This window comes from Lynx rufus, unplaced genomic scaffold, assembly GCF_022079265.1.
Source record: "Lynx rufus isolate CCGP_SWC_20201006 ecotype Redwood Valley unplaced genomic scaffold, mLynRuf1.p SCAF_11, whole genome shotgun sequence".
NCBI classification, from domain to species: domain Eukaryota; kingdom Metazoa; phylum Chordata; class Mammalia; order Carnivora; family Felidae; genus Lynx; species Lynx rufus.
This window is the reverse complement of record NW_025814825.1, coordinates 20,408,477-20,430,225: the sequence shown is the minus strand read 5'-3', so window position 1 is coordinate 20,430,225 and position 21,749 is coordinate 20,408,477. Positions and strand designations below refer to the sequence as shown.

At 57.0% G+C, this 21,749-nt stretch overlaps 1 protein-coding gene across 7 annotated transcripts in view; it reads right to left on the bottom strand.

Moving 5' to 3' along the window:
* Positions 1 to 21,451, bottom strand: part of ZMIZ1 (zinc finger MIZ-type containing 1) — a 187,767-nt gene extending 166,316 nt beyond the window's left edge. For all 7 annotated transcript variants that reach the window (XM_047073034.1, XM_047073039.1, XM_047073043.1 and 4 more), the window contains exon 1: positions 19,903 to 21,451. The gene's annotated coding sequence lies outside the window, so the exon portion shown is untranslated. The remainder of the gene's footprint in view (positions 1 to 19,902) is intronic.
* Positions 21,452 to 21,749: the final 298 nt, after the last annotated feature.

The following is a 21,749-nucleotide window of genomic DNA, read 5'->3' as shown; positions in this document are numbered from 1 at the left end:
GGGGACCACCCCCCCCCCAATATCGCTACCACGCCCCTGGCCAGGTTTCAGGGGAAGGCGGCAGGGGTCTGTCGTTACCTTTCTGGGTCTGGCAGCTAAGTGAAGGACAGCGGCTCTCTTCCCCACACCCCTCACAGCATTGGTCTGACACCCTCAGGCTCTTGCTACTTGTCCTGGGTACAGAGAGACGGGACACGTGTGAATAGCCAGGGACAAGGACAGTAGTCCACTCCCTCCCACCTCGGTCCCCCACAACCAGGCTAATCTCAGTGGCCTCTCAGGCCACTTACGCACATCCCGGGATGCCTGATTTATCGGGGGCCCTGTCTCCCCCACCCTGCGGTGCTCGGGCGAGCCGGCCAACTCCACCTAGCGGGAGCCTTTAAAACTAAAAAACCTATCTAGGTTTTGTTTCTTCTGGGGCTTGGCGGCTTTCGTGTTGTTGTCTTTTTCTTCCTGGTGAGAAAAGCAGAAAGCCATGGCCTTCCTGTGTGGCCCCCAGGCAGGGTGACAGGGAGAAGCTGTTGGGGTATTTTTAGCCAGCCACAGGCCCCCACAGTGTCTCCTCTCTGCTGTGCCTGGCTCCGGGGAATTATCTCACACGGCCGGCCGGCAGCCACTTCTAAAGCCACTCTCTGACCCCTGCCTGAATTCCTTCCTCATTATGAACTGCTCACCAGATCTGTGACCGGCACTTGGAGCCATTTTCTGTGCACGTACCTCTTCAGAAAACCAGCCCAGTCCCTGACCTTCGTGATTCTTGGTCCCAGCTGAGTCCTAGCTGTACAATGATTTAATTAGTATATATATATATTTTTTGACTTAGTATTTACCTTTACTTCAAGTCACTTTCTTTTTTTTTTTAGCTTCAATAAATCTGGCCTTGTCCACGAAATAAGTGGTTTGATACGCTAGTCCTATATTGCCAATACACCTTAATGAATATAAAACCAATGAAAGAAAAACGGAGGTCTTTCGGGGACTATCTCATTCCGGGATCTTGTCACAGGTTACCAGAGTTCTATGGGCCAAGCTTTGGCAAACTCACTGTTGTTTATCAACCCTCTCTTTGTACAGAAGGAGAAAGAGTCATGGGGAGGGATGGTTGGCTAACAGGGCCCCGGAATCTGCTAGCATATAATGCCAAGGGAGGTACAAGGGGGTCAAAGTCATGATGGGCTAGGAACTTAATACTGTCCTTTCTTCCCAGTGCTGGGCAAGACCATTTCTTTCGCCAAACGTGAACTCTGCTGTGAGAATCTAGCCAGGTGAGCACTAAGGTCTTGTGAAGAATTTGTTCCCGGGATGGGGTGTCCCCATGGAGGGCTGCAGGCCACGCCGAGGACCAGGGTCCAAGATGTCTTCTCCCAACATTCTCTGAGGCCTCTGGTTCACATCTGCCCCTTCCATCAGGCTCCCTCAGGCCAGAGTGGGTCAGCAGGGGCTAGGGGCACAACAGCCTCTCCAGTTAGATTTGAAAGCACAGAATGTCCCCCTGAGCTCCTGTGGCTCCAGGGTGGCCTTTCTGGGCCTGAATGTCCCTAGGTGTGCCTCGAGGGGTAGAGCCGGGTGACCCTGAGGCCCTGGCTTCTAGTTCTTGGACCTCACTGAGCCCCCTCCGTCCTTTTCCACTCTGCCCGAAGGTTGGAGACCCTGACTGGGCCCCCAGCCCTGTGCCCCGGTGCCTGCCCCTCCCGCTGAGAACAGGATGTGGGTGTCAGGAGGTGAAGGAGAGTGTGGGGTCGGGGTGGGGAGTGGCCTCGGGACTGACTTCCTGAAGCCTGATCGGTTTACCACAGTCAGTTGGGCCCAGGACCGCACAGCTGTGAGTTATAAATGTCCCTGTCAGAGCCCAGGCCGAGAGGCCCTGCTGCTGGTGGAGGGGCCAGGGTCCACAGGACCCATGTCTCCAGGGGCCTCCCCAAGTGAGGGCCCGTCCTCCAGGAGGCCCTCCATAAGTGTCCAGCCTTCACGACCCCTGGGCTCTCTCTACGGTTCTTGATGTGACAGGGTCTCATACCACCTCCCCCTGCCCACTCTTTGCCCTTCCAGGTGTGAATCTTGTGGTTCCAGCTACCTCGAGAGCTCTCAGGGGGCAGGGACCAGGCTGGGCCCCCACCTGGCACTGAACCTGGGACTTGGCATACAGCCAGCCACCCTGGTGACAGCCTCAGGGGCAACTGTTCCAACTCAGCAACCTGCTTCCCACGACCCCAACCGCCCCTTGTGCCTGCCCACTGGGGCCCACATGGGGCAGAAGAAGGAAGAGGGGGGAGGAGAGAGGACAGGGCTCCAGCCTGCAGCACAGGGGCACTCAGGCACAGGGCTCTGTGCCCTGCACATCCGGGGTCTTCTGCAGGAGACCTTCGTCGAGGGTCGCATTCTCCCTGCTTGCTCTCCTTAGGGCTCCCTCGAGCCCTGCCTGTGGGGTGTGGGGTGTGGATCGCAGTCTGGGGTACTCAGGGGAGAGCCTACAGGCTGAGAAGTTAGCCCCCTTCAGCCCAGAGGCCTGGGCCATCTTCCTGCTGGGGTCACAAGGTGAGCAGCACAGGGCTGGGCCTCAGAAATACAATAAAGGAAATGGGGATAAGCAGCAGTGGGGGAGGGCGTCCAGGCTTGCAGGGCCTGGAGCTTATACTATTTTAGGGTTCTCTTCGGAAATGTATATAGAATTACAAATACATATTTATTTATTAAAAAAATTAACATTTATTTATTGTTGAGAGACAGAGCACAAGCAGGGGAGGGGCAGAGAGAGAGAAAGAGACAGAATCTGAAGCAGGTCCCAGGCTCCGAGCTGTTTGTCAGCACAGAGCCCCATGCGGGGCTCGAACCCACGAACCTTGAGATCATGACCCGAGCCGAAGTCAGACACTTAACCGACTGAGCCACCCAGGTGCCCCTACAAATACATATTGAAAATGAGAAAAGAAACAACAACAAATTCCTAGAACCTAAGGAGTCCAGGCCCCTCTAAACCATTTACGGGAGATGCTCACACAGACGTGTTCCTGACAGCAAATTCGCCGCCCTGCCCCACCTGGAACACTCCACGGCTGCCTGCAAAACCCCCACCGTCCCCAGGGCGGTGCCGGGTGGGGCCTGGAGACTAGAGCTTGACGACTTCCCCCGGTGAGTCTGCCTCTGATCAATAACAGTGATGCAACTGACAATGTAACGATACCTAACATTAATGGACCTTTATCGGGTACCATTCTAAGTACTTCATGTGAATTAACCCATTTAATCTCCCCACAACCTGCAAAGTTCATACTATACCTATTTTCACACATGAGGACACAGCCACAGCAAGGTTAAGAGACCAGCCCAGGGTCACACAGATAGGATGTGAACCCAGATAGCCTGGCCTTGGTACAGTTACCAGCCCTCAACCGCTGCTCACTGGTACTGCTCTGGAGGGCCCGGGAGAGTTTTCTCTGACTCAGAGCCTCCGACAGCAGTGGCGGCCAAGGGAAGACGTTTGAGTTAAGCCCCCTCCGATTAAACCATTTCATTCATTCTGCACAAATCCTTACATACCAGCACCAAGAGCTTGGTGGTAAACAGGCCCCCCCCCCACTTCCTTACTCTGATGCCGTCCTCTCTATGGGCAAAAGTGGGCACCCCATTTGACTTCGAGGGACTAGGGAGGTGTCCTAGAGATGGGCTGGGCCCGCCCAAAGAGACCCTCAGCCGGGGGGTGAGGAGTGGGGTTCGCTGAAGGTCACACAGCATGCTGTCCAACTCCCTCATTTTACAGACATGGTGAGAACTGTGGCTTCCCCAGGGTCACGCAGTGAGTGGTGACCCCATGTGAGGTCCAAGGCTGGTTTCTGTAGGGGTGGGGCGGGTCGCCAGCAGCCTGGGGAACGGTCAAGGCCTGGCGCTGGTGGGCCAGGCTGAGAGGGAGGACGCACCCTGCCTTTTAGCCTCCTCGGAACAGTGCCTTTGTTTTCTCTCTTTGTTTTCCATCTGCCCGCACCCCCTAGCCTTCCAGGCTTCCCCCGATTGTGTGCCGGGCGATAAAAGGGCAGATGAGCTGGAGATCTCTGGCGGCAGTCACCTCACATAGACACCGTGGCGACGGCGGGTGGCCAAGGGAGGCCCTGGGCGGGTAACTGGGCTCACCACCAGCTGCGCGGAGTGATTTTCTGAGGGGCGCTTTGCACATGGCCCTCAGAGTCCTTTCAGCAGCCCTAGGAGGAAAAGACAACCGTCTCCCATTGTACAGAGGGACCCAGGACTGGGTCCCTGGCCTCCGAGATTTCCAGTGGGCCATGCTGACCTTGGTCCTGACCTCTCCGGCCACCGTTAGACTGCTTCTGAGGACAAATGATTCCTTTGAGGTGGGCTGATTCCTACAGACTGCAGGGCTAGGAGAGAAGGGCATGATCCAGGGACACTGCTGGCCTGGGCATGAGACGGGGCAGTGGGGGCCCACAGGCCAGGGACTGGCCAACCCTGACCTCAGGTCCCTGCTGCTGACCCCGGCCTCACCCGCCTGGCCTCTGGACCTGGTGTTCTCACACCCTCCCTGAGCATGTCCCCAGCTTCAGTTACTAGATACTTCAAGCCACATCTGTGTTCCCTCTAAATTATTTACGTTTTGTTATTTAAATCACTTTCTTTTTACTTACTCTCATTCAAAGCAATACAGTCTGTGAAATCACGGGTTTGCTATATTAATTCTATATTTTTTCTAATTCCCATGAAAATAAACACATAATCTTAAGATCTGAAATTCAGACACTCGCAGAGGTCCTGGTAGCCCACAGAGCTCAAGGCCCGATACTATGAGCGGAGGCAGGTCCCGGGGAAGCTGGCCTGGACTTGGGGGGCAAGCCTCTGTAGGTGTGCTCAGGGGCCTGTGGGAGCAGAGCCCAGAGCCGGGTGGGGAAGTGGGAGAAGGTGTATGTTTCCAGAAGGGTACACAGAAGGTCTGGTTTGGTCATCAGCTCAGACCAGACGACATCTTTCCTCTACTGGGGCTGGAGTTTGGTGCAGATAGTTCTGGGCTGCAGACAAAGCCATCTCCCTGCAAATTCCTCCCGACATTAGCCCGATACAGCGGGATGAGCGCTGGAAGGGGAGCCTAAACACCTGTGTCAGGAGTCTGTCTCTGCTACTGTTTTCCTGCGGGATGCTAGACCTCTCTGGGCCTCAGTTTCTTCATCTGCACAGAAACAGTGAATGAGCCAAAGGTTCCTCTCAGCCTCTCTGAACCCTGGTGATGTGTGATGCTCCTGGTGGCCTCTGGGCCTCAGCCAGACCTTCTAACCACCTACGGAGACCTCCCTGGACCTATCCGTCCCATCCCTGACCAGGGGCTTCAAGTGGCTTCTGGGGTGCCAAGGGGGGACAGGGCCATCCTGTGTGACAGCTACAAAATTAGATAATCAGCTAATCACCAGCAAATTAGCATCCCATCTTTACATAGAACAAATATAGTATTTACGTAAAAGTTGTTAGGAGTTTCTCTCTTTTTAATTAGCAGAAATAAATGCAAAATAAATGGTAATTAGGCAGCTGATGGATTTGGTAGTACAATTATGCCTGCAGCCGTGCCCCCGTCCTTAAACGTTGCGCGCTCCGAGGAATCAGAGGGGCCTATTTATATCGTTTATTTATAAAACAAAGTTAGCAGGAACGGAGGGAAAAGGCCTGGGCATGGCTGGGGAAGGGGGTCTTGGCTGCAAGGGCAGGGTCCTGGGAGGAGAGGAGTTTCAACACCTAAGGAGTGGAGGGGTGCTTGGCGCTCAGTGTTGGGCTGTGGAAGTGTACCACCAAGGCCCCCACGTGTCTATTTCAGGCCCTGCATGTGTCCCTGGGAATGGCCTCCCTGACAGGAAGTAGGTTGGAGCTGTGTGGACGGGCTGGGAACAGCTGTTCTGTGCACTCCTGTCTCTTTTCCAACCCTGGTCCCTACTTCTTTCTTCTCTTCTGGCCCTAGTCCTTCACTGAGCATTGTCCATACTGCATCCGGAGGCATATTCTTCTAAAATATTCTCCTTTTCCTCCAGAAACTCAGCAGCACCAGATGCAGAATAAAGTACCCAAACACGGGGATTACATTCCAGACCAGGGGAGTCTCCAGTGGGAGTACAGAGGCAGGAGTCCTGAGTGGAGGCAGCCCAGAGGAAGAGATGGGAGCTGGGTTTTGAGGGTTGCATAGGAGTTTTCCGAGAAGGTGGGAAGTAGCAAAAGGACCTGCACGTGCAAAGACCAGGAGGTGGGACATAGCATCCCATGACCATAGGAAAGAGCATTCATTATCAGGGGTGTGGAGGATAAGCAGGGCCTCATGGCAGTGGGTCCTGGATGCCAGGCTAAGGGTTTGGACTTGATCCTAGGAGCCATGGAAAGGTCTGAATGCAGAGAGCAAGGTAGCCCCTTCCCACTCATGGTTCATTTCTTACCTTCCCTCCCCCACCCCCAGAGCCAGGGAGAGGGGGAGAGCCACAGGCCATTAGAGGCAGCTGGTTCAGCTCAGCTGAGGGAGCACAGAGCAGGAAGCTAACCTGATTACGGGGGACAGGAGGTTGGTCTGCGGGGGTTGGGGTGGGGGTATAAGTGCTCTGACAGTGTAGGGAAGGGAGGCACACTGGGCCACTCTTGGGTCTCCTGAGTGAGGGGCCTATCTGTCCTAGGACAGAGCCCCCTGCCCTGCCCTGCCCCCTAACCCTGACTGCTGGGGTGGCCTCACCAAGCCCAGGGGGACGGGAGACAGCACTGCCAGAGGCCCCACCTCCTCCCAGACCCAAATCCTAGCTCTGTGGCCTTGCACTGTGACCTTGAGGAGCCACTCTCAACTCCAGGCCACACATTCTTGTCTCCCAAACAAAGGCCTGTACTAGAATGGGGGACGGGCAGTGACAAATTCAGCCCACAGTCCCATCCCATACAGTTTCATGGGCACGGAGTTATTAAAACCTCTGGGCTCTTAGGGTTTAGGCGAGGCAGGCATTCTCCTTCGCCGCAGTCCCTGCTGCTCCCTCCTGCCTTACCCCGGCCCAGTGCACAGGCTTGTGTGGCATGCCGTGGAGTGCCGATTTGAGACCCTTGCATGATGACCACGTAGGCCCTTCCAGCTGACAACCTGGGCTCCACAGACAGAAAGCCCAGGAACAGGTGAAGGGACAGCAGAAAGGCTGGTAGTCAGAGGAACTTCCTGTCATTGCTGGTGCAGGAGGGAGACGGGAGCGTTCAGGGCCTGGGGCTCCTCTGGCCGCAGAAGGCAGCAGCCCTTCCCCTGCTCTAGTGACTGCCCTTGACTCAGGCTGCCCATCTCTAAACTAGAGTAGTAATACCTGTCCGCCCGAACCTGGGGCCATTAAAAAGCTCAAACAAGCCCATGACGGTGACCTGCAAGGCAGAGCCCTGTGCGGTGACTTTGAACAGCAGGATTTCCGGAGGACTTCATCAAGGGGAACCTCACACTCCCCCAGCCCAGCCAGCCCTCCAGCCCCTTTAATAAAAAGCAGCGCCATCAAGGTCTGGAGATGGTGCCTGAGCTGCTGTCTGCCATCACTCGTCACTCGGGACAGAGCTCTGAACTTGTAAGGAAAGACAGAGATCACACCGCACCCCTTCTCTGCTCCGTAAGCCTCGCTCCTGCCTTCGGCCAAAATCAATAAAAATCTGCACTGTGATTGTTTTACCAGCACAAGGGGCCGGCTCCTTGTGCTGACATTCCACCCCTGGCAGCGCTGGGGGTGTCCTTTCATTGCACAACCTCGACATTCGGGGTGGGGTGGGGTCGTGATGGGGGGGGGCGGCGTGGGTGTGGGGGAGCGGAGGGGGCTGCACACAGCTGCTCTAAGTGCCTCTCCAAAGACCAGCCCGGGTGCTATCCATCAACTGTTTTTCAGGGCTGTGAGGGATCAATGGTATTTGTGCCGCACACTCACCATTAGGACAGGAAAACTCTGCAGTGGAATTGATTTGTTTAAATATAATAACACAATTTCACAGAAAACCGTGGGGGTGGGGAAAGGACCCAGGCAAATAAGACAGTTCAGAGGACGGTGCGAGGCACGGGCTTCGAAACCCCTTCCAACACGGTGGTCAAACCGTGGCGCCGCCCCAGTCCCCTCCCCGCTTCCCCCGAGTGCACTGAGGACGCTAGGGTGGGCAGGCATCTCACCTAGTGTCACCCCCGGCTCAGAAGTGCCCCTCGGCAGTTTGCAGATGAGCACAGGGGCCGGCTGCTCCTTGCTGTGTTGTTCTTAGAGGTGACTTTGGCTTGGTGAACATCAGTTCGACCCAGGAAACAACTATTAGGCACCTACTGTGCTCTAGGCACCTGTGAGGGGCCGCGGGGGAAACCGATAATAAATCCTGGCCCCTGCTCTGAAGGCATCCTGTGGACACAGGGTGGATAAGGCAGGTGTGCAGGTGACAGCACGAAGCCAGGGAGGTCTGGGTTTCCTGGGGTCATAGGGGATGTAAGGGAGCAGTGCTGGGACAGGATGAAGGGCAAAGAGGGGGCTGTGAGGGGGCAGAAGCGGAAGGTCCATCCAAATCACCAGGAGGAGCCCATTTGGAGGGCAGGCCCCCCATCTCCTGAATAGGGTAGCTGCCTGCTCTGATGGTAAGGAAGAGAGATGACTTTATTGATCCGTAAGATGTTCCAGGGCCCTGCAAATACTCAACACCTGTCATTACACTGACTCTCACCATCCCGCGAAGGAGGGACTATTACTACCCATATCCCACAATTAGTACCACTCAGGCTCAGAGAGGTTAAGTGACTGCCAAGGTCGCACAGCTAGTAGGTGATAGAGCTGGGGTCGGGTCCCAGAGCCTGCACGCTAACCACTGTGCCTCCTGCCCTCATTGGGGCTTAGCCCCTGTGTGAGCTGGGGAGACAGGTGGCTCCTGCCCTCCGGAAGCCAGGGCACGAGGTACACTGGATGGCTTAAGGGGGAGTCGGAGGAAAGGCATGGAGTGGGCAACGACTCAGGCCAGCGTCCTGGTCACAGGCTGTTGCTGCAGGCTTGGCCCTTAGGGTGCTGCTACCTCACAGATGACCTCTTCCAACCTCCCCCAGAGGACAGAGTCCTGGGGACGAAAGTGGTGGGCCAGGCCCTGGAAAGACATGTCTGCAGGGAGAGACACCCGAGCAGGGAGAGAGGGCTGGGAGCGGCCCTTGTCGGAGGGTGGGGAGGGTACAGGCACACGGAAGTCCTCAGCGAAGGCAGCTCCGGGCAGGCTCACTGAACCCAAGGAGGGCCTTAATGTCAGCCTTGGAACTTGGGCTTTATTCCTGGTGACAGTGGGAAGCCAGGGAGGGCAGCAGAGGGCCGGGAAGGGTTGAGTAGTTGAGAGGCAAGAAGATGGTCAGACCCGAATGCCAGCAGAAGGTGGGGATGGTGAGGAGGATGCAGGTCCAGAGATGGGTCAGGGGTCGAAATGACTGTTGGATGTGGGGGTGAGGGAGAGGGAGGTGTCAAGAATGACCCAGGCGTCTCCCCTAGTCCTCTGGGGGCCCGGCTGTTCAGCCGTGCTGAGCCAGTGGCTGCCTGAGTCAATAGGAATTGACCAGACCCCAAGGAGCACTGGGCCCCGCCCCCTAGAAAGCCCTGACGTGGGGGAGGGCAGTGCCGGCCAGCAGGCTGCCACCACCTCGGCTCTGTCCCCCTGCTGACCTTTCTCCTTTGTCAGCAGTGCCCTCCATCAATTCACCGGAAGGAGGGCCAGTGCGATCTCGCCAGGCTGCCTGGGCCAGGGCTGGGGGTGGGGGCTCACTCCGCCTTCCTTCTTTTAAGGAAGAGGTCTCCAGAGCATCTCTAGAAAGCCAGGAGCAGAGGTGCCAAAGCCCTTAGTGCAAATGGGCAGAGTGAAGACTGGTCAGGGTGGGGGTGGGGGCACAGCCACAGTCCTCCTGCTGGCAGATGGGAGAGGGGGAGAGGAGGAAGCTGGATGGGGGTGGGGGTGGGGAACTGCAGCCAAGCTGTGGGGGATGGGCAAGGAGGACAGTCTAGAAGTGGAATCTGTGAGGTGGGGGAAGGGGCCCAGCGGGAGCAGGACCTCCAGAGCCCAGAGTGCACCAGCCAGCCCCAGAACCAAGGAGGGAGTCCAGAGGGGCGGGCAGGGCTTAGGATTTAGATGGGGATCGCATGGTCAGCTGTCCTGGCGTGCCAGCAATGGAGAGGTGTGTGGGATGCGGAACTCCCGGTACTAAAACCGGGGTGGTCCCGGGCCAACCCTAACTGTTGGTCACCCTAGCAGGGCTGAACCTAAGTTCGGGTTTTTAGTTCTACCACTTTCAGATTGTACGTGACCCCTCTGTGCCTCGGTTTCCTCATCTGGAACACGATGCTTATAAGAGCACCTCGTGCACGGCTGTCATGAAGTTAAATAATGTACGTAAAGTACTTAGCACCTGACACAGCACCCGAAACTAACCATTCAACAAATGGCAGGTGGCCACGGTTATTACCACCGACTGCTCCTGCTATCTTACTACCATGAGGACTAGCTAATGCACCCTGAGTGCTCTCCCCGAGCCACACCCCACTGTATATCTGTGCTAGTTTAATCTCACAGCGCTTACGGGGCAGGGGCCGTTACTACCCCCATTTTCACATGCAGAACTCACGGATGAGCTCAGCCACTGGCCTGGGTGCCCACGGCTGGCAAGTACAGAGCCCAGAGAACCACTTCTGTTTCCACGGGGCTGACCCCACAGCCAGGGACCTGTAGGCCAGTGTCAACACAATTCTGGTTACACTGACCCAGGGCAAGAAGTAGACAAACACCCGGGCGGGGCAGGCCTAGCAGGCCGCTCTGGGGCTGCGTAGGAACACGCAAGGGACCCCTGCTCCCAGGGAGACTGAGTCCCTGATCCTCAGTCTGGATCAAGACTGTCCCCTCCGGTCCGAACACATCAACCAAATTTATTAGGTTACTAGGGCCTGCTGATACCATAGGAAGAGGAAGGGAAGAGAAAGGAAAGCCCCCAGAGGTACTCAGGCCTCCTAGTGGCCCTGCGGGCCCAGCTGTCTTCATCCGCCACTCTGCAAATTACCTCATTTCATTCTGACAACGACACAACCAGATCACTGATGATGCCCACTTCACAGATGAGAATACAGAGGCTCAGAAACTTGCGAAGGTTGCACAGCTGGATTTAAACGTGTCCAGCTCCAAAGCCTGGGCTCCTCTTGGCTGCTCACGTAACAGGATGAACAGGCAGCAGGAAGGCAGGCGGCCACGACTTGTATGTCCGTGTTAGGACTTGAGGTGGGCACCAGATAACTCTGAGGATGAGGGGCACAGCCTCCCCTCCCCTTAGAGTTCAGGCAACCCCGGAGAAACTCTGGCAGCTCTAGAAAGGGGCCTAAACACGTAGGGGTAGGGTGGCCAGCCTGTCAGGGTACTCCACCCAGGGAAAAAGGGGGTGGGTGCAGGGGCTCGGGGAGGGGCCCATTGCTTCAATACCCGGGGGTCAGGTAGGCCTTGCAGAGACCTCTCAGTCTTTCGGAGCCGAGTGAGCAATGCCATTCCTGCCACGACCCCTAGGAAGTCCTCAGCGCAAGGAACCGCGTGCTCACAAAGCAATTAGCTTCCAGCACCCAGGAAAAAGATCGCTGAGGTGGGCAGGCAGGCGCTGGCTGGGCAGGGGCCCCGGGAAGCTGGGCCTAGTTATTTTTAGCGTCTTGATTCAAGAGGAAGGAGGCCCTCCTCCCCACCAGGTAAATGTCACTACACTGGCAGACCCAGCCAATTAAAGTAGCTGGAGGCAAGGAAGAGAGACAGTCCCCTGTGTGTTTTTGGCTCCTGGGCCCCTGGGCCCCCAGGGTGGGTCTCCCTTCCTCCACATCCTCTAGGCCCTGGCACATCTGCCTTCTGGCATGAACAGGAAACACTGGCTTGTCCCCAAAGGAGCTTGACTAGGGGCCTAGGACCCTGGGTTTGAGCTCTGGCTTGGCAGCATGACCCTGGCCAAGTCTCCTACCTTCTCTTCCAGAACTGCAGTTTCTACAAAACGGGCCCCCACAAAGCCCACCATTTCATTATTTACGAGGGTGAGAGGAGCCGGGGTCATGAAGAGACTTTGCATGAAGGCGGCTTGCCCTTCCTGCTGTGGGTGGTTGCTGTATTCTTGCAGAAGACAGTTCTGGGCTTCCCAAGCGGGAACCCAGGCCAGGCCCCGGGCTGACGGGGCTTGAGCTGGCCGCTGTGCAAACTGCTGGGGAGATTTGCTCAGTCTTGGGTATTAGGAGTCGAAGAGCCTGTGGCCACCACCGTGCTCATAGGGAGAGGGTGAGAAAGGCCGCTGTGGGTCAGTGGAGGGACAGCAAACACAACCTGGGCTGAGCCCAGGGCTCCAGGGAGGGCCTGAACTCAGAAGGGCACCGGCACACAGAGCCCGCGACGCATCATAGGCCTGGCACGGGCGTGCAGGGCTCAAATGATCACCTCCTTATGTCCGGCTCTGAGCTGGCCCATGCCCTTACGGATGGCCACCCCTTCCCCCCTTCTCTGAGAGAAGAAAAGCAATAGTCGGTGATAGGAAGGACAGGGGAGGCCCACCCTCCAAACTCTCAGCTCCAGAGTCTGCTCTGGGAGCCAGACCCTTAGCCCATAGGAGGGTCTGCCCCAGAGGGCCCGATCTCCCCTCCTCCCAGGCTGGGGGAGACTCCTGGCAAGCCCCTGGAGTCTGAGGTCAGCTCTCCCCAGCCAAAGAGAAGGCCTGGGTCCAGCACCAGTGCCCTTGCCCAGTTGCCCGCCAACTCCCAGGGAGCCTAGGCAGGCCCTGCCCTGCTGTGTCTGGAAGTCCAGGGAGATCTGAGGGAAACTGAGGAATGGAAGTATGGCAGGAATCTGCTCAGGGATTTAGTAAAGTTAGAAGCAAAGTGCAAGCTTCCTCCTCCTTCTGCCATCTGGCCTCTAGGGGGCATGTCCAACTCACTTCCTCACTGCCCAGTCTGTGCCCTCCATCCAGCCCGCTGATCTGCCCCTCACCCCTACTCTGAGTGCCTGCCTCAGGGCCTTGGCTCAGCTGGTCCCTTTGCTTGGAATGCTTTCAGTTCATAGTCACGTTCATTCTTCAGGGTCCGGCTGGAGCTCCACCTCCTCCAGGAAGCCCTCTTTTTTTTTTTTTTTAATGTTCATTTATTTATTTTGAGAGAGAGAGAGAAAGTGTGCATGGGGGAAGGGAAGAGAAAGAGACAGAGAGAGAGAGAGAGAGAGAGAGAGAGAGAGAGAGAGAGGGAATCCCAAGCAGGCCCCATGTTATCAGCACGGAGCCCGATGAGGGGCTCAATCTCAGGAACCATGAGAACAGGACGTAAGCTGAAATCAAGAGTCAGACGCTTAACTGGCTGAGCCACCCAGGAGCCCCAGGAAGCCCTCTTTGACCCTAGACTCCCTTGGAGCCCAGATGTTTTTCCTAGATACCTGCAAATCCAGTGTCCTAGACTGTAGGCCTCTGGGCACCCTGCTGTGGCTCGGCAAAGGGCGGACAAGAGACAGGAGTGGTCCCTAGTTCCCTGAATCTATGTTCCTTTCTCACCCCCATGTAGATTGTCGGCTTTCAAATAGGGCCCTGACTCCAGAGCATTCTCTCTGCCCTGGCATCTGGGCCTGCAATCTCCAGCCCTCACTTCTTGGTAAACAGATAAGAAAGGCCCTAATGGTTAGAAGCCTTGGCAGGAGGTCATGATTATCGGAGGTGGAATACAAAAGAGGCTTAACAGAGCCAGCGCCCCATGCAAGTTCTCAGTGCCGGCTCTGGACGAACCTCCACAGACCCCTAGAACTTCCCAGGCCCCAATCTCTGTGCCCTCAGCCCCTCAGGGGTTGGTCCTGCCTTTCCAGAAACACTGCGCCCCATGGCCAGGTCATTACCACCACTGCAGGTCGTGGGCCCTGCCAGGGTCTACACCTGCTATGTTTCCAAAGCAGGGATGGTATCCCTCCAATACAGATGCCACCCTGGCTGCCCCGCCCAGTGTCCGCTCCCTCCCTGCAAGGTCACTGAGGCTGGGGGCCTTGGACACAGGGCATGGTTGCGCTTGTCCTCATCCTAAGTGTGTGGCTTATGGACCAGAGGGAGACCAACTCCAGAGCTCCGACAGAGCCAGGTGAGCAAATATCAGTGGGAGGGAGAAGCGCCCATGGTGAGTAACACCCAAGGAATCCTTCTTGGCGTAATTTGCCAAATCCCAGCCCGTCCTTAGAGAGTCCTGTTGGTGGCCGAGGTCAGGGGTCCCTGTGGCGCATGTGTAGCTCTGTGGACCTACAGGGGTGATCACACCCAACTGGAGAGGCTCACACCGGACTCTGGGAGAGCCAGAGGGAGCCCTAGACCTTCCCTCCCACCCTCAGGAAAGATGCCTCTTGCCTGGCCTGCTGGCCTCTTGCACCTGCCACGGTGATGCTGTACGGCCCTGGGCTGGTCTCAGGCCTCTCTGTCTCTACCACATCACTTAGGGTTCGCCCTGCACAGGGAGGGGTGTGGGTGGTGCCAACAGAGGGTGGCACCTCGGCAGCTTCCTATTCCAGCATTTTCCTCCTGGTAAAGAGCTCCAGCCCCTGGCCCAGGAGAGGCCCAGAGGTGCCTGGGGTGCTGAAGATGGCCTGGAGAAGCTGGGGGTCCAGCTAGCTGGAGTAAACAAGCCCCTAACCCTGTTCCTCCCTGCTGTCACCATCTCTGGGTGGAGCTGGGAGCCCCACTTAGTGGGCCAAAGCCTGCCCTCCCTTCCTGTCCTTCACAGAGGAGCTGCTGCTCGACAGCCCTTTTGGCTCCCCACTCTCTGCAGGATCAAGGTCAAACTCTGGCCCAGCCTTTGAGGCCCTCAGGGGCTGCCTCAGCATCTGCCTCCAGCTGTGGCTGAATGAATTTTCCTCTCCAACTGGACATCCCACTGGGTGAGTCCTGCCAAGTTGTGCGGAGACCCCAGGAAGACCTTAGTCTGCCGCTCCTCTGTGTAAGGATCCAGCCTCCTCCTCCAGGCAGTCCCCTGGCCTGCCTCCTCTAGTGTCAGGGAAGAGCTGCTCCTCCCGTTTCCTACTGCCTTCACCCATCAAGGGCCCCCTCCAAGCGTGCTCTGCACTGGAGACTCTGTGACATCCAAGCCCAAGGCTGTGCTTACCCAACTTCTCAAACGCAGATTCACTTTTGGATGCCAACGCCTAGCACGGTACAGGAGCCTGGTAAATGTTTAGCACACTCTGGCTGACAGAGCGAACAGATCACTCAGAAACATGCAAGTACCTATCCGAGACAGTTTGATAGAGTGGGGAAAATACAAATAAAATGTCAAATGAGACTGGGCGGAATCCCAGCTCTGTACCAATAGCTCTGTGACCCTGGGTATGCTTCTTAACCTCTCTGTGCTCTGAGTTTCCTTATCTGTACAACAGGATAACCTCAGCTTCACTGGGTTGCTGAGTCCCTTGAGATCATTAGTTTGTGACCCCTGACCTGTCCCAGGCCTCTGGTTTGACTTCCCAATAAATAACTGCTCAGAGAAGGGCAGCAGCTGCTTCAAGGTCACACAGAAGGTGTGTGAGCAGGGCTGAGGCTTGACCAAAGTCCTGCCCAGAGAGCCTGCCAGGGCAGTAGCCCCGCTCTGGTGACCCAGAGAGTGTCCCACCTGCGGCAGGAATGATCAGGGGGCTGTAAACTATTTCCAGCTCCAGGCTGGGGTCAGGGTTGCAGAGGCTGGGGGGGTGGAGGGGCCTGGGCTGCAGGCAACAAATTCCAGGCAAGGAGAGTGGGGTGTGCATTCTCAGCTGGCGCTGAAGACTGACAGGCATGCCACATGGGGACCCTGGAATGCCAGCTCTGCATGGCCCTGGCCAGGCCCGCTGTGAGCTGGGCTTGGCATTCAAGGTCTCTGCAGCCAGCCCTGAACCCGTCTTGCACCACGTAACCCTGGAAGTCTGCTGACTGACAGCGGATGGGTATGCATGGTGGCAGCATGAAGCCACAAACCAGGGGCTGAAGGGGCTGGCCAGGGAGTGTGGCCGTCACCCCAGGTCCCTGCCCACAGAGGTGTGATCGACAACTGTTTGCGATTACCTCACATGAAACTCAAATCCAGCCCAACCCCCATCCTGCTGTCTCCCTACGTCCTTTCTTAAATGACACCGACCATGTCACCACCCTCCTCCATGTGTCCACAGCACTCGCGTCAGCTCTGTCACCGTCCTCCAGCTGCTCGCCCACCATCAAGCCGTATGCTGTGGAGCGCTAGCCATGTTCTAGGCAGCGTCGCAAGGATTCACATGGCTTAGCTCCCTGGATTCCTCACAACGCAGTGAGGTAAGTCCTATTCTTATCCCTACGTTAACACCGAGGAAATGAGCACAGAGAGGTTAAGCCACTAATCTGGCATCACAGAGGAGCGGCAGAGCTAGGCCCAAAGCCGAGGCCCAGAGTTCGTACCCTTGATCGTGTCAGTGCCCTCTGCCTTCATCCACCACGGGTGTTCAGAGCACCTTTTACAGAGTGCTGGCCACGTGGGACCAGCTGTCATGCCCCGGGCCAGAAACCCTTTCTCTGTGTCCACCCTTTGTAGGCCGTATGGCCCAGACCAGCCGGGACCCTCTCACCTCTCTGCCTGATGTGGGACTCGCTCGAGCTCCGGAGCCACATCTATCTGGCTCCAGTCTGCCTGGCTGTGGGGACTGGGCCAAGTCACCCGCGGGGAGGAAGAGGGGTGGGGCTTTGTCTACTTTAGCTGGCCAGACCTCCAGCTCCACCAGAGGCTGGAGCTCTTGACCAGGGGGAAAAGCCAGTCTTCCAAAATACCGAAAGAGCCCAGCGACCTCCCTCTGTCGCCACTGTCTGCGCCTCTGCCTGTTGTGGACCTGACCTGGGTCCAGGCACTAGCCTCTGTTCCCCGTTTAGCAAACGGGAACAGGACCTCTACAGGGCTTGCTCAGTGGCCTGCCGGAGTGTGCAAGGGCTTTGCACACGATAGAGAAGTCTACAGTGCACGAGGTCACGGTGAATCCTGGAGGGATCCCAGGGCAAAGGTTGGGAGATAGAGGCCGGGCTCAGAGAAGGCCCCGTGGCGTCTGACCTACAGGAGTGAGTTTGCCAAGCAGAGACGGGTGTGCAAAAGACGACCGGGCAGAAGATTCGCAAATAAAACACAGAACAGCCATCCCACCGCCCCCTGCCGTGGTGGGTTTGGCAAAGCACAGAAGAACTAGGCTGCCAGAGGTCAGGGAATCCTTGAACAGCACTGCCTGTCAGAGGGGCTGTAATCCCACCCTAACCAAAGCCACCGTCACGGGCTGTGGGGACGACGTGGATGCCGGCACTGCTCTGAAGAGCTCGACATCTCTCCCCTTGGCAGACGAGCCTCCCACAGGTGACAGGGTCACGCCCGAGGTCTCTACTGGTGGAGCCAGCATCCAAACTCAGTTCCTGGCGCTTAATCCCATGACCACTACCCCTATTACGGGCAGGGCTGGCCTCACGGGCAACTGCACGAGGCCCCACACTTAGAAGGACTCACTCTTGGTTTCATGTGCTGCCACCATCGTCTTGAAATCCGTAATCATTTGTGAACAATGAGCCCCTCGTTTTTGTTTCGCACTAGGCAAATCATGCAGTCGGTCCCGATTCTAGTAAATTCTGACGGATGCTTACTGGGGGAGGAGGGAAGGGCCAGTGAACGAACTTTCACTTCTCTGGGACATTGCAAGAGCCAGGCTCTACGCTTGGTCCGCCCTGTCCCTCCACGGCAACCCGGCAAATCTTTCCCCACCTTCTGGCTGTCTCCTGGAGGTCCTTCCCAGATTTCCTCCCCACACAGGGGCTAACCTCCCGCACCAGGCAGAACCCGCAACTCCCTGTGCCCTGGGAGCTTTGACAGATGAGAAGCTACCGATCCCTGAATAGCTACTTCTCCTTGGAACACATCCCTCCTTGTGTGTGCACGTGAAGGCATCCCTGAGCGTGTGTGGGCATGTGTGTGCTGTGAGAGCTTGTGCCTTTCTGCTGGGGAGTCCATGCGGTTTGTGAACGTGTGTCTGCGAGCACGTATGTGCATGCAAGTCTATCTGTGTGCGTGCGTGTATGTTTGGAGCACGCGTGAGTGATGTCTGTGTACACATGCATGCGAGGGAGTGCTCCTCCTACCTTGCTGCGTGCATCTGTGCGCGTGACCATTCATGTACGGGTGTGCACGCACAGCTGTATCCCCTGAGCATGCATGGACAGGTTTGTAAGCATGTGTGCACCTGTGTGCACGAGTGTGTGTGCACTTGCATTCACGGTTATGGGTATGACTGTGGGTGGGGAGAATCTTCTGGGACTTCTGTGTGTATCAGTATTTCTGCATGAGACCATGAAGCCCACGTGTAACTATAATGCCACTCAAATCATCCTCCTCCTCGTGAAAATCTTGGCTCTCTCAGAGATACCTGGCCCACCACCTCCAAGAAGCCTTCCTGGATGCCAGACTCCCCATGCTCACTCTATCGTTAACCCCCATCCCACATCCTGGCACCTTTCCCACCCTCATGCCCCACCCCCCCCACCCTGGCCAACTGCAATCCTGACAACTTCCCTGCCTTGGGGTCTTATATTTTCACTCCTTGTCTGTGCCCGTTGGTCTGGCCCTACTTGAGGCATCTGACCTCTTGCTGTGGCTTGGGAGAGTCCCGCTAGTCCCCCTGCTTCCAGCAGGGTCTTTCCAATGGCCTTTCCAATGCAGCCACCTTCATTAGGTACCTACCTGACTCAGAACCCTCCATGGCTCCCCACTGCCCTGGGGATCTAGTTCTCCAGCCTGGCATTTGTGGCCATTTATAATCTTCCCATCCCCTTGCCAACCTCATCCCCCATCCTGCCAGGCTCTCCTACCTATCCCCTGTCCCTGTCTCCCCACAACGCTCCTCACTGTTGAGTTACCTCCCCCAGAACGCCCCCCTCTAACCTCTGAACATTGTCCACTCCGCTGGTACGGGGCTCGCACGACATCTGCAGTGATCTCCCTGCTTCCCCGCCGGAGCACAGAATGAGACGAGTCCCTTTCCCCTGTATCCTGGGGCCTGACATCACGCCTGGCATATATTAAGTGCTTAATACAAGCTAGGGAAACTGAGTTAGGGAAGCCAAGAGAGGGAGAACCCTACGCAGCCAACATGCCCCTCCTCTAGAAGGGGCCATAGGTGTCACTTTGGTGACCCCAGAGGCCAGGCCTGGTCCATGTCACATCACATCCACAAATGAGTCACGACCCCAGACATCTGTAGCCACACTTACCTTGTAAAAGTCCCCTCCCTTTGCCTCGAGTTGGGTTAGGACTTAGCACTTCTGAAGACCCCGGGATTGCTTCAGCTCCTGCCCCCCAAGAAGAGGCTAGCAGAGGTGGGCAAGGCCAGGGACAGAATGGTCCAAGGATTAGGGGCCATATAGAGCCAAAGGTGAACCCCACGGGGGGCTCAGCCAGACATGGGACCTTGGGCAAGTTACTTCCCGACCCACAAGCCTCAGTTTTCTTGTCTATATAATGGAGAGGATACCAGGCACCCGCCTCACAGGTTGGTGTGCAGATGAAAGGAATTAATAGCTACACGGCACTTAGCATGGTGCCTGCCACACAGTGAAATGCTCAGCATGTCAGCAGACCCAGCATTATTATTCTCACGTATAGATGAGAGGGCCGAGGCCGCCAGCAGCGGAAGCACGGGCCTGCTTAAGGCTACGTGGGACTTGGCGAAAGAATACATCCAAATCTCAAAGTCCCAGCCCAGGGCGCAACCCCCCTCCGCTGTCTGGCTCCGTCTGAGGGGAGGAGGCCAGGGAAGAAGCGAAAACTAGGAGGTGAGCCCCATCCCCTCGTGCCTCAGTGGTGACAGCCCGGCCGCCCGCTCCCCAGGACCCACGCCGGCTGGTGTGAGCCGCAGCAGGGGCCAGCCCGGCCCGCTCACCTGCAAAGGCTTCTGCGGATGGCCAGGACTCGAGGCTGCTGAGAGCGTCAGGGGAAGGAGGCCGAGGAGGGAAGACGGCTGTGGCTCCCGCGGTCCGACGTGGCCGGGCACAGCGCTGCAAGTCCTGCGGGACAGACCAGGGGGGCACAGTGAGCTTCAAGCTAACCTTCCCGGCAGCTCCCACCCGCTTCACTGACCGGCAGGCTCTGCCCGCCTGGGCTCCTCCGGCTGACCTGGTGCACCGAAGCGGAGTCGTTCCAGAAACTGGGCGCTGCCCGCCCCCTCCCCGGCAAGGGCCTGTCTCCCGGACTTCGTGCTAGAGGCCTGGCCCCAGCCCCGGCGTGGGGGGCTGCCCCTCTGCGGCCCCACACCACAGCACCAGCACCCTGGCACACACAAACCACTGTGCTGCAGCCGGCCGGGACCCTGGGACCCCGGGACCCCGGGACCCCGGCCTTGGGATAAATTTGGTGCTCCGCTCAGAGCCCTTTCTTCCACTCCTCTCTCTGTCTTCCAAAGCCCTGCTGGCCTTGGAGACTCTGCTCAAGTGAAGTGAGCCCTTTCCTTACAAATTCTGTGTAATTTTCTGAGCCCTTTCCACAGAGCCCTCCCTGACCTGCCCCTTCTTTCTTTGTTCATCACCCAGGGGCTTGGGGTCTGGCTGACCGGGTCTTCTCCGGCTTTCTGGAGGCCCGTTTCCTCCCTGGGCAGAGCTCCCGGACATCAGGAATGAGATCTAGTTTATCCTCTGAGGCTCGCAAGGCCAGTGACCGCTGGAGGGATGGACGGACAGACGAGTGAGTGACGGGCGGACAGTGCGGTGAAGGTGTTCGGTGAACAAGAGGAACAAAACTGGCCAACCGACATGTGTGTCTTGAAATCAGGAAGCCCGCTGAGCTCTCCAAGGGCCTCCTGATGCCCTCCCCCCTGTTAGATTCTAGAATACAAGGCTCAGGTTGGTAAGAGGCAAGAGACTTGGTGATGGTGATACCCTTCTCTGCTGATTCACGAATGTGGAAACCGAGGCCCTGATGGGGAAAGGGTTTCCTCCCAGGGTCCCACAGCAAGAGAGAGCCAAAGCCAGAAGCAGACCCCAGTCTCTCTGGGGACTGCCTTGCCCACTGCCCAGAGCTGTCACGGATGGAGACCGCCATGGCAATCCCCTCCAGCTGCAGGCACCCAGCTTCCCTGAGTGTTGGGGGACCAGGCAGGCCATCTGATCGGATGGCCCTACGTCCCCCAGCCTGGAGGCCTATGGCTCAAGGTGGGCCCGGAGGGGACATTATAGAAAGCCTCAGGCTCAGTGACCTTCAACCAGGGGGAGACTTTTCCAAAAGCCCCACTGAGATCTCACTCCCCTCCACAAAGCCTTTGCAGGCTTCCCAAACACTCCTGATGGAACATGCACTGGTGACCAGCTTGGAAAATAGTTTGGAGGTATCTCCCACCCTGTGGCTTATCAGCAATCCAGCAACTCCATTTCTTCATCTTTTTTTTTTTTTAAGTTTATTTATTTATTTTGAGAGAGACAGACACAGGGCGAGTAGGGGAGGGGCAGAGAGGGAGGAAGACAGAAAATCCCATGCAGGCTCTGCACTGTCGGTGCGGAGCCTGGCGTGGGGCTCAAACCCATGAAACCGTGAGCCGAAACCCATGACATGAGCCGAAACTGAGAGTCGGACACTTAACCCACCGAGCCGCCCAGGCACCCCTCCATTTCTACATACGCGTGCGTATGTGGGCACCCGAAGACGTGTACTAGAATGTTCGGAGCAGTGCGATTCATCATGGCCAAAAAAGCCCCAAAGCTTTCCAAATGGCCATCAACCACGGAAGAGATAAACTGG